We start from the raw sequence: 10,274 nt of genomic DNA, 5'->3' as shown, positions 1-10,274 counted from the left end.
AAAATTAAAATCTTTCTTTTAACTACAAATAAGGAAAGATATCAAACTTCTTTCTTAATCCTTTGTAGATAGCTATAAAAGGAAAAATTTTAAAATTTAAAAACTCTCTTTTAAAACCATGGCTTCCAGAAAAGGAAAGATTTTAAAATTTAAAATACCTTTTTAATTTTATGTGGCCGGCCACCTAGCTTGGGCTCCAAGCTTGGCCGACCACAACTTGGTTCCAATCTTTGGCTTGGCCGGCCACAACAAGATGGGTAAGAAGCTTGGCTTTAAGTGGATATAAGGCTTTATAAATAAGAGGCTACAACAGGGACCGAGAGGAGGAATTGGTTTTGGTCTCCTGATGTGCTTGAGCTTCCCGTGTTCGCCCCGAACACCCAATTCAAGTTCATCAATAATAACTCATACCACTAAAGAGTGATTATTGCACTACCGCACCAATCCCATATTATAATATGGACCCCTTCTTATCATAGTGCGTTAGTCTCCCTATGTTTAAGATATCGAATGCCCACTAATTAAATGAGTTATAGACAATTCACTTAATTAATATCTAGCTCCAAGAGTAGTACCACTCAACCTTATTGTCATGTCAGACTAAGTCCACCTGTAGGATTTACATGACAATCTTTATGAGCTCCTTAAGGGGACATCATCAACCTAGATTACTAGGATACAGTTTCATTCTATAATCAACAACACACCATATAAATAATATCATTTCCCAACTTATTGGGCCTATTGATTTAACAAACTAAATCTCACCCTTTGATAAATTAAAGAAATAAATATTAAGTATACATGCTTGTTATTATATCATGATTAAGAGTACGCACTTCCATAATAACAAAGATTTTATTCTTTTATGTAGTCAGTATAAAAAGAAACTACCTCAAATGGTCCTGCTCAATACACTCATAGTGTACTAGTGTAATTTTATAGTCAAGATAAATTAATACCAAATTACACTACAACCACTCCAATGGTTTGTCCCATTCCATCTTGGTTGCGAGCTACTATTTATAATTTATAAGGAACTGATAACATGATCTTCTGTGTGTCACCTCATACTCTGTTATCTACATTATAAATTAAATGGACAACTACACTTAGCATAAATATAGACATTTGACCAATGTGATTCTTATTTCAAAATAAATGTTAATACAAAAGTTAGACTTTTAGTATACATTCTAACAATCTGCCACTTATACTAAAAGACTATGCTGCCATAAATCCTGTCATACATCTGATTTCCATCCCCTCAACATGGCAATCAAAAGCTTTCGCCGGAAGGGCCTTAGTGAAAGGATCTGCCAGGTTATCTGCTGATGTAATCTTGTTGACAACAACTTCTCCTCGCTTTACAATGTCTCGTATCAGGTGGTACTTGCGCTCAATGTGTTTACTCGCCTTATGGGCTCGTGGTTCCTTCGAGTTTGCTACTGCACCACTATTATCACAATAAATTATGATGATTTTGGGCAAACCAGGAATCACATCTAAGTCCATTAAAAATTTCCTGAGCTATACAACTTCTTTGGCTGTCTCAGAGGCAGCCACATACTCAGCTTCCATAGTTGAGTCTGAAACACATTTCTGCTTAATACTCCTCCATGCTATGGCTCCACCTTCTAAAGTAAACACATAACCTGAGGTAAACTTACTATTGTCCCTATTTGATTGGAAGTCAGAATCCGTATAACCCACAGGGAGCAAATCATCTGCTTGGTAAACTAGCATATAATCTCTAGTCCTTCTCAGGTACTTTAATATATGCTTTATGACAGTCCAATGACCCTATCCTGGATTACTTTGATATCAGTTAACCATGCCCACGACAAAATAGATATCCGGTCTCGTGCATAAGATTACATACATTAGGCTACCAACAGCTGAAGCATAAGGAACTGTCTTCATTTCCTCTATCTCTTTTGATGTCTTAGGAGACATCTCTTTAGATAAAGATACTCCATGCCGAAAAGGTAGAAAACTTTTCTTGGAGTTTTGCATGCTAAAATGAGCTAGGATAGTATCGATATATGAAGCTTGGGATAAACACAACATTCTTTTCTTACGATCCCTTATTACTTTGATCCCAATAATAGGTCCTCATTCTCCCAAGTCCTTCATATAGAATTGCTTGGACAACCATACCCTTACTTCTGACAACACTTTGATATTGTTGCCAATTAACAAAATGTTATCTACGTATAGTACAAGAAATACCACCACGTTTTCGTCACACTTCTTGTATACACAAGCCTCATCCAGACACTGAATAAATCCATAAGACTGGATTACTTCATTAATCCAGATGCTCAAAGATCTTGAAGCTGGCTTCAGTCCATAAATAGACCGATTGAGCTTACATACAAGATGCTCTTTTCCCTTTGCAATAAACCCCTATGGTCGCTTCATATGGATGTTTTCTTTATGACTTCCGTTAAGGAAAACTGTCTTGACATCCATTTTCCAAACCTCATAATCCATATGAGCAGCAATAGATAAGAGTATCTGGATAGACTTAAGCATAGCTACTGGCGAAAAAATTTCCTCATAATCGATTCCCTCTTTCTAAGTGTACCCCTTCGCAACAAGCCTAGCTTTGAAGGTTTTCACCTTCCCATCTGTCCCTCTTTTTCTTTTGTAGATCCATTTACATCCAATAGCTTTTACACCATTTGATCATTTTACTAGCTCCCAGACTTTGTTAGAATACATAGATTCTATTTCTGAATTCATTGCTTTTTGCCAAGATGCCGCATCTTTATATTGGAGTGCTTCGTCATATCTTCGGGGATCAGGTTCATGTTTACCTGGGATCAAGTCCGAAGACTCTCCCAAAAATATGAATAATTCAGGTTGCCTCACAACCCACCCACTACGATGAGGCACTATCTGTAGTTGTGTATCATTTGTGATACGTATTGTAGTTTCTTATGATATTTCATCTTGCACTGTTGGTACTAAACTAGACGTGTCCTCTTTCATTTCTTCTAGAATAATTTCACTCATGGGCTTGTGTTTCATTACATAGTCCTCTTCTAAAAATCGAGCATTAGTGCTAACAATGACCTTTTGATCTTTAGGACTATAAGACAAAACACCTTTGTTCCTTTAGGATAACCTACAAATAAGCGAACTTCTGTACGAGATTCCAACTTATTAGCATCTCCCTTCAGCACATGTACTGGACTATGCCCAAATCCGGACATGACTCAGACTAGGCTTACGCCCATTCTACAATTTCGTAGGAGTAGAGGGTACTGATTTAGAAGGTACCAAGTTAAGAATGTACACTGCCGTTTCTATTTTAATAATTGGCTTTTGGCTGTGGCGAGGCACTAGACCTTCTTAGGTATTAAAACAACAACCAGTTCTAAACAAAACCTTTTAAAGAAACTGAATATTTTTTTCTGAATATCCTAGGTCTAACTAGTCAAGTGTCAATCAAGGCTAAGTCCTTATCTATCCTAATCTAAGCATGAATAAGAAAAGTAGTAAATAAAATATCAAACAAGTATATTTAGTAATAGAAATAGTCTTTTTATTATCTCCCCCTAGATCATAGCCTCGATAAGGTCTATCAAGGTAATTGATTTGATCTTTGGGATCTTATATTGATCAAGTCTAACTTGATTAATCAAGATAGACTTGGAAACCCATGCTTGGACTACATTTCTATTTGATCATTTTACTAAAGATAAATATGATATGAACCTTTGTTTAGCCTTATATTTGAGTCCAGATCAGTTTTATACGACCCTTTATTTTCCAAGAATCAGATCAAGATTCTTGAAATCCAAAGTGAACCATTTCATTGAGTCCTTGAGTTCTTTGACTTGAGTTTTCAAAGTGGAATTCTCTTTCTCGAGTTGTTAAACTTGAAATGAGGTTCCATCTTGAACTTGTTCAGTTAAAGAGCTCATGTTAGTCTCCTCCTTAAGGACTATTACTTCGTTTTGGAGTGACTTGACCCGGAGATTGGATTTGACCAACTTTCTTAATAAGTATGCAATTAAATTTTATAATTCGTCTACTTGAGTACGAACAACCAGAGAACTTATAGTATTGTTTGGCCCTTCAGAAATCGATATGGATCCATGGCTTCTTTCAAACTCAATTTCTGATTCAGCTCCAGTTTCAAACTCAGACTTGGTTTCAGTAACGTAAGCTTGTACCGGTAGAGTAAGGAAGCTTGCTTGAGCTTGTTCTTCTTCTTCTTCTTCTTTAGAGTCTTTTGATGACTTGGACCATGCTGCTTTAGGGTCTTCCTTGTCCTTTGCTTCTTTAGTAATTTTTGAACTTGGCTGACTAGTTTGGAGATGATCCCCTTATTGTCTTCAAATTCCAATTCAAATTCAGGTTTGGGTCAGAATTTGAGCTTTGATTTCTTAGTCTTACTTATACCTGCAATCAAAATTTGAAAATAACTCATCTAATCTAATAATTAAAGATCTTTGGAAACCTTGTAGGCATCTACCATGGATGGCCATAAGGTATTCCTAGGAAAAACTTGTAGTGTATAGCTTATAATATCACGATTCTTCATTTTATATTCAATTGAGTGGAGTTCATTGAGCATATCTTGGATCAGGATGTGTGGTTGACTTACTGATTCTTCGTTCTATATTTTGATGTTATGTAATTTATTTAACAACAAATATTTCTTACATACCTTAGTGTTGGAGGTTCCTTTGTGAAGTTTGATCAACTTTTGCCAGAGATCATTTGTGTTGCTGAATTGTCTAGCTCGATTCAGCTCATCTCTTGTTAGTCCACATTGTAGGGCTCGAGTCACCGTGGCATTAGCCTTGATCTTTTACATCAAGCATGTGTCCCAGTTTTCTCATGACACAAGTGCTTCGGTGTCATCGACTGGAAGGGAGAAGCCTATTTGGATGATGATCCATATTTCTACCTTGGTCTTTAGATAGTACTCCATTCGGCCCTTTCAGTAGCTAAAATCCTTGTCGGGCCATTTAGTTAAGATCTTGCAAAGACAAAACTAATGAAACTTATTCCAAGACTTAGTCTTGGATTAGTAGCATGGTAGGAGAATAAGGTAAAAAATCGGCTCGAGTGGTGTTGCACCAATTTTGAGAAAAAAATTCAACAAATTGTCAAATTTGTCAAAAGAGGTTATTAGACTAATTCTGACTTATGGAAAAAATTTGAAAATGGAAAAAAGGCAAAAAGAATGCTAGTTGTACCAATTCAGAGCAGCCCCGCTCTAATACTAATTATAGGATCATTGCGCTAGAGGGGTGGGGGAGGGGTGAATAGTACTCATGACTTTCATGTTCATTTAAAATCAATCAGAGAAAATGCATAGAAAAATAAGGAAAGGAACTAAAAGAGGCAATGCTAACAAATCCAAGTTTTACTTGGTTCAGAGCTTGTGGTGACTCCTACTCCAAGGCCCGCATGTGAGAGTGCTTTCATTGGGCAATCACTAGTTAGTCAAAAAGTTACAAAGTGAATTACAATTTAGAACAAGTACTTTTAAAATTAAGCAATATCGATGCCTTAGAAATGAATCTTGAACATAGTTATCACAGGAGCAGCTTTCGGGCGTCGTGGAGGCATTTTCTGAGCAGTGCGTAGAAGTGAAAGATGTTCAAACTGTTATCTTTCAAAGTTGCTAGTTGAACCCTTTTTATAGCCAAGGTGAACCTGATCCAGTTACACTGATCTTGGGATCACTATGTAGGATCAGAAAGACGATAGAGGGGGGGGGTGAATAGCATTCTTCGATAAATTATGAATTAAAAATAAGTACATAGCGGAAAGGGAAACAAAAGACAATGCTAACACAAGCTAAGTTTTAATTGGTTCAGAGCCTTTGACGACTCATACTCCAAGGCCCACGATCGTCGATCACTTTCGTTGGGCAATCACTATCAATTCGAATAAGGTGTTACACGTTTGGAGTACAATAACTGAAATCGTTACTGAAAAATAGAAAGGAAATAAGGATCTCTCGTTTTTCAACCTTTGGAGTAGCCTTTCGGTGTTGTGGAGCTTTTTTGCAGCAACACGCAAGAGAGAAACTTATAGTAGTTGTTGTTCTAAAGCTCTTTGTTAAAGACCTTTAAATAGGCCCATTCTGAGCACCAGGAACCCCCTCCAGGTGCCTGTACCACATGGCTTGACCAGTCGACACACTCCACATCAGCTTTTGGATGAATTTTTGGGTATGGGGGCCTAGACCAACTCTGGCCGCCTGGACTGCCTGGGTGCCCACGACACTCGTTGTTAGTATTTAGCCCTAAGAGTCAATTATGAGATGATTATGCTTTGTGGGTTACTCATTGAGTTAGACTCAAATGAATCCACTCATTAGATTGAGTCCAATCCGAATTAGATACATTGGATTAATGAGTTAGACTCATTGTGTTATTGGATTAATGGTTAATCTAATATAATGATCCAATAATAATTCAACCCATTAAGAGGAAGATAAAGAGACAAAAATCCTTGGTATTTATTGGATGATTATAAATAGGATTTTTGATGGAATTTTAATTAGATGAAAAATCAGAGTGACTACTGAGCTTCTCCTTCTTCCTCTTCCTTCTTCATGCTTGACCGAACCTCCATGTGTGGCTAGCACCATAGTAGTGGTTCTTCTCCAAATCGTGAGTTCGTGAGATGGATGAAATATGTTCATGTGGATACCATAGATGTGTGAACACTTGATCGCGCTGAGATCTGCATTCAAACAAAAGTTGTTGTAGAGATTACGAAGGGTCATAACAAAAGTATAAATCTCATCAAACTTAGTGTATGTGTTTTTATCCTTCGCATGGATCTTCTGGAGAGAATCTAGTTTATTTTTCCTTTGCATTTTCTACGTGTTTAGTGTGCTAGATCCTTACACTCGCTCGGGCGAGCCTGGTCTGAGCGCCCGGATCAGCTCTGGGCGCCCAGACTCTCCTTTCTTCAGCAGCTTCTTCCCTACAAAATGGTTAGTCCAGGCAATAGAAAATATATTTACCCTACAAAATAGAGTTAACACAACATAATAAAATGGTAGTAGTAATTATATTTTATCTTCTCAAGACTAGAATCTAGTCAAGGTCTCAACTTAGGTTTTTCAAATGGACATAAGCTGGACCAACGCCTACAGTTCCCTCAACGGGGAGCGCATCCTCACTGGATCTCTCCTCCAGTTGCTTACCTCCACTTACCAACTGCAGTCACTTAACTTGCCTTTGACCCACCAGGTTTTCCTGCTAGTTATCAGGTTCACAGACCTAACTACACTTCGGTTGGCTGTCAGGTCCCATAGACCCAACCGAACTTCCCGCTAGATATCGAACCTTGTAGACCTATTTGGATTTCGACTGATTGTCAGGTCCTGCGGACCCAACCAGACTTTTCGCCAGATATTAGGTTTTACAAACCTATCTGGACTTTGAACTAGCTATCGCGTCTCATAGATGTAGTAGGATTTCAGCCTAGTGTCAGGTCCTTCAAACAGTCAACTCCTGCACACTTGGTAGAGAAGTTAGACTATTTTCCATATATCAAAACCAGATTATTAGTATAATCTGCACCAACAATTTCTCTTTTTTTGATATAATAACAACCTATGTTAAAGTTAGAAAAACAAATGCAAATAAGTGTTAAGCATTAAGAATTGAGTAAAGTGAGTTTAACATGATTTAATTTTTCTAACCTAACCCACTATCCCCTCCCCTTTGGCATACATCAGAAATTAATGCATGAAGCAGAAATAATTAAACAAAAGTTTTTTAAAAAGGACTTTGCAAACTTAGTGTTTTAAGAAGTTTTGCAAGTAAGTTTTTGAAGAACCAACTACTTCAAATGCAAGGTGTTAAAGTTTTTTAGAAAATTCACAAGTAGTGTTATCAAAACAATGGTAAAAACTTAGGTTCATTTTAGAGAGGAATAAATATTTTTTTTAAAAAAAAATTTGCAAGACTTCTTCAAAAATATAATGACTTTGCAAAAATATTATGAAAGAAGTTACCAAGTAAGTTTAGCAAATATTTTTAAGTAGTTCAAAAACATTTTTCAAAGATAGCAAGAATTTTTGTAAGCAGAGTTTGAAGATAACTTTTAACTAGAATAATTTAAAAATATTTCTCAAAGAGATTTAAAATATTTTTAAAAATGTGCTTGCAGGACATTTTAAATGAAACTTTCAAAGAAATTTTTAAGGCAAATTTCAAAGTAATTTTAAAGAAACATTGTCTGAAAGAGATTTTCAAGGTAATTGTAACAAAAAATTTTCTAAAAATGATTTTCAAAGTAATGTTAACAAAATAATTTTCTAGGAAAGATTTTTAAAATAGTCTTAGGGAGAAAATTTTTAAAGTAAGATTAAAAAAACTTGTACATAAAAATTTCTAAGTAAGAAAAAAATGTAAGGAAAAATTCTCTAAGTAGGATTTTCAAAAGATATTTTTAAAAAGTCTCTAAGTAATATTTTCAATGGAAATATAAAAAAAAATCTTCTAAGGAAATTTTTTTAAAATTTTTTTAAAAAATTCTTGATCCTCCCCCTAATACCAATTGAAGGATCGAAAAGAATTTAGATATTTTTTTATTTAAATAACCATTCATTTGGTTAGTCAAGTTAAGTACAATTTGATCGAGCTTATTGTTTATAAAGACAAATTGCTTAACTTGAACGATGCACTATTGTATTTTTCGCCTAGACTTATATTGATGCACTAATATAAGCATCTAAAGTCCAAGCAAGAGGCCTACGCATCTCACGCCATTCTATATTTTTGAATACACAATCAAGGTCAACTTAATTTGTTTGTGAGATGCTCGATTTCTAGATCTATAGGATCATGCTTTCTATGGGTACGATCTAGACTAAGGCTAAAATAATTTTTACAACACTAGAGAAATGAGAAATTTTTGGAAAGTATAAGTAAATAATTTTCCTAGAATTTGAAAATTATTTGAAAATTTGTTTGATAATAAATGTCCAAGTCTATCGTGCACATTCCTAGTCGTCTTCATAGATTACTGAATTCAGATTCTGGTAGTAGTTTAGTGAAAATATTAGCTAAATTTGACTTAGACTTAACATAGTTGACTTTAATGTCTCCTTTAGCAACGTGATTGCTAATAAAATGATGTTTAATTTCAATATGTTTGGTTATTGAATCATGCATTGGATTTTTGGTTAAGTTGATTGAACTAATATTATTAATATAGATTTTTACATTTTTATAGTTTAAGTTAAAATCTTTTAATGCATGCATCATCCATAAGAGTTGTGCTACACACTCAACCATTGCTATGTACTCAACTTTAGTAATAGATAAAGCAACACAGTGTTGTTTTCTACTAAACCAACTGATAAGAGATGATCTAAGTAATTGTCATGCCCTAGAGCAGTCCCTGCTAGATGAAAAAATTTGGCAGCATCTCCCCTGTACCGGTGACAATCTGAATCATACATACATCCACAAGAATACATCAGCCCACACAGTTGGAATATACACAACCACGCAGTTATTTACTCAGCCTACTTGGCTAAAACAAAATATCGCAACCACGCAGTTATATATATATATTAAACAACCCACTCGACTGTACTAAAAATACAACTGAAAAATAAAATGAAAGAAAGCCCATACAAACCAAAACAACAGAGACTGCTAGCCAGCCAGATTTACACAACACAACAAAACAATACTCGATACCACGTAGCAACACTCCAGAACCAAAACCAGAATATACAATGCTAAATCCACCAAATACATAAACCAGATAAAAACATAAATGAAACCGAAAATAGTCTTCGAATGTGACGTCGGACCAGCAGACAGGATACTCCAAGTGACTTCAACCTGAAATAGGAATAAATCAATGGAGTAAGTTCAAGAACTCAGCGGATATCGATCAGATATGCATAGTAAGATATAGCTATCAGTAATAATCATGCAGTATAGTCTCCTGAACAATAATAGGTAATGCAAAACTGAACAATAGAAGAAACTGTACTCACCAGGACCTCCCATTCGAACATAAGCGTATGAACCATACCAACAGGTATAGGTTCGCCAGACCAAATACATCATGTCTCCTGTATGCATGTCAATCATATACAACCATCAAAATGCAACATACAAAAATGTAACAATCATAAGCAATAAATACAATCCATGCATATGATGCAAATAACAGGGTCACCCCTGACGCCAGTCAGCCATCTCACACGCAATGGTGAGACCGAGTGGGTAAGACTATGACAACTGTGCACTCTGCCATCACTA

The sequence above is a fragment of the Zingiber officinale genome, chromosome 9B, assembly GCF_018446385.1.
Source record: "Zingiber officinale cultivar Zhangliang chromosome 9B, Zo_v1.1, whole genome shotgun sequence".
Lineage (NCBI taxonomy): Eukaryota > Viridiplantae > Streptophyta > Magnoliopsida > Zingiberales > Zingiberaceae > Zingiber > Zingiber officinale.
Note: the sequence above shows the minus strand (reverse complement) of the source record.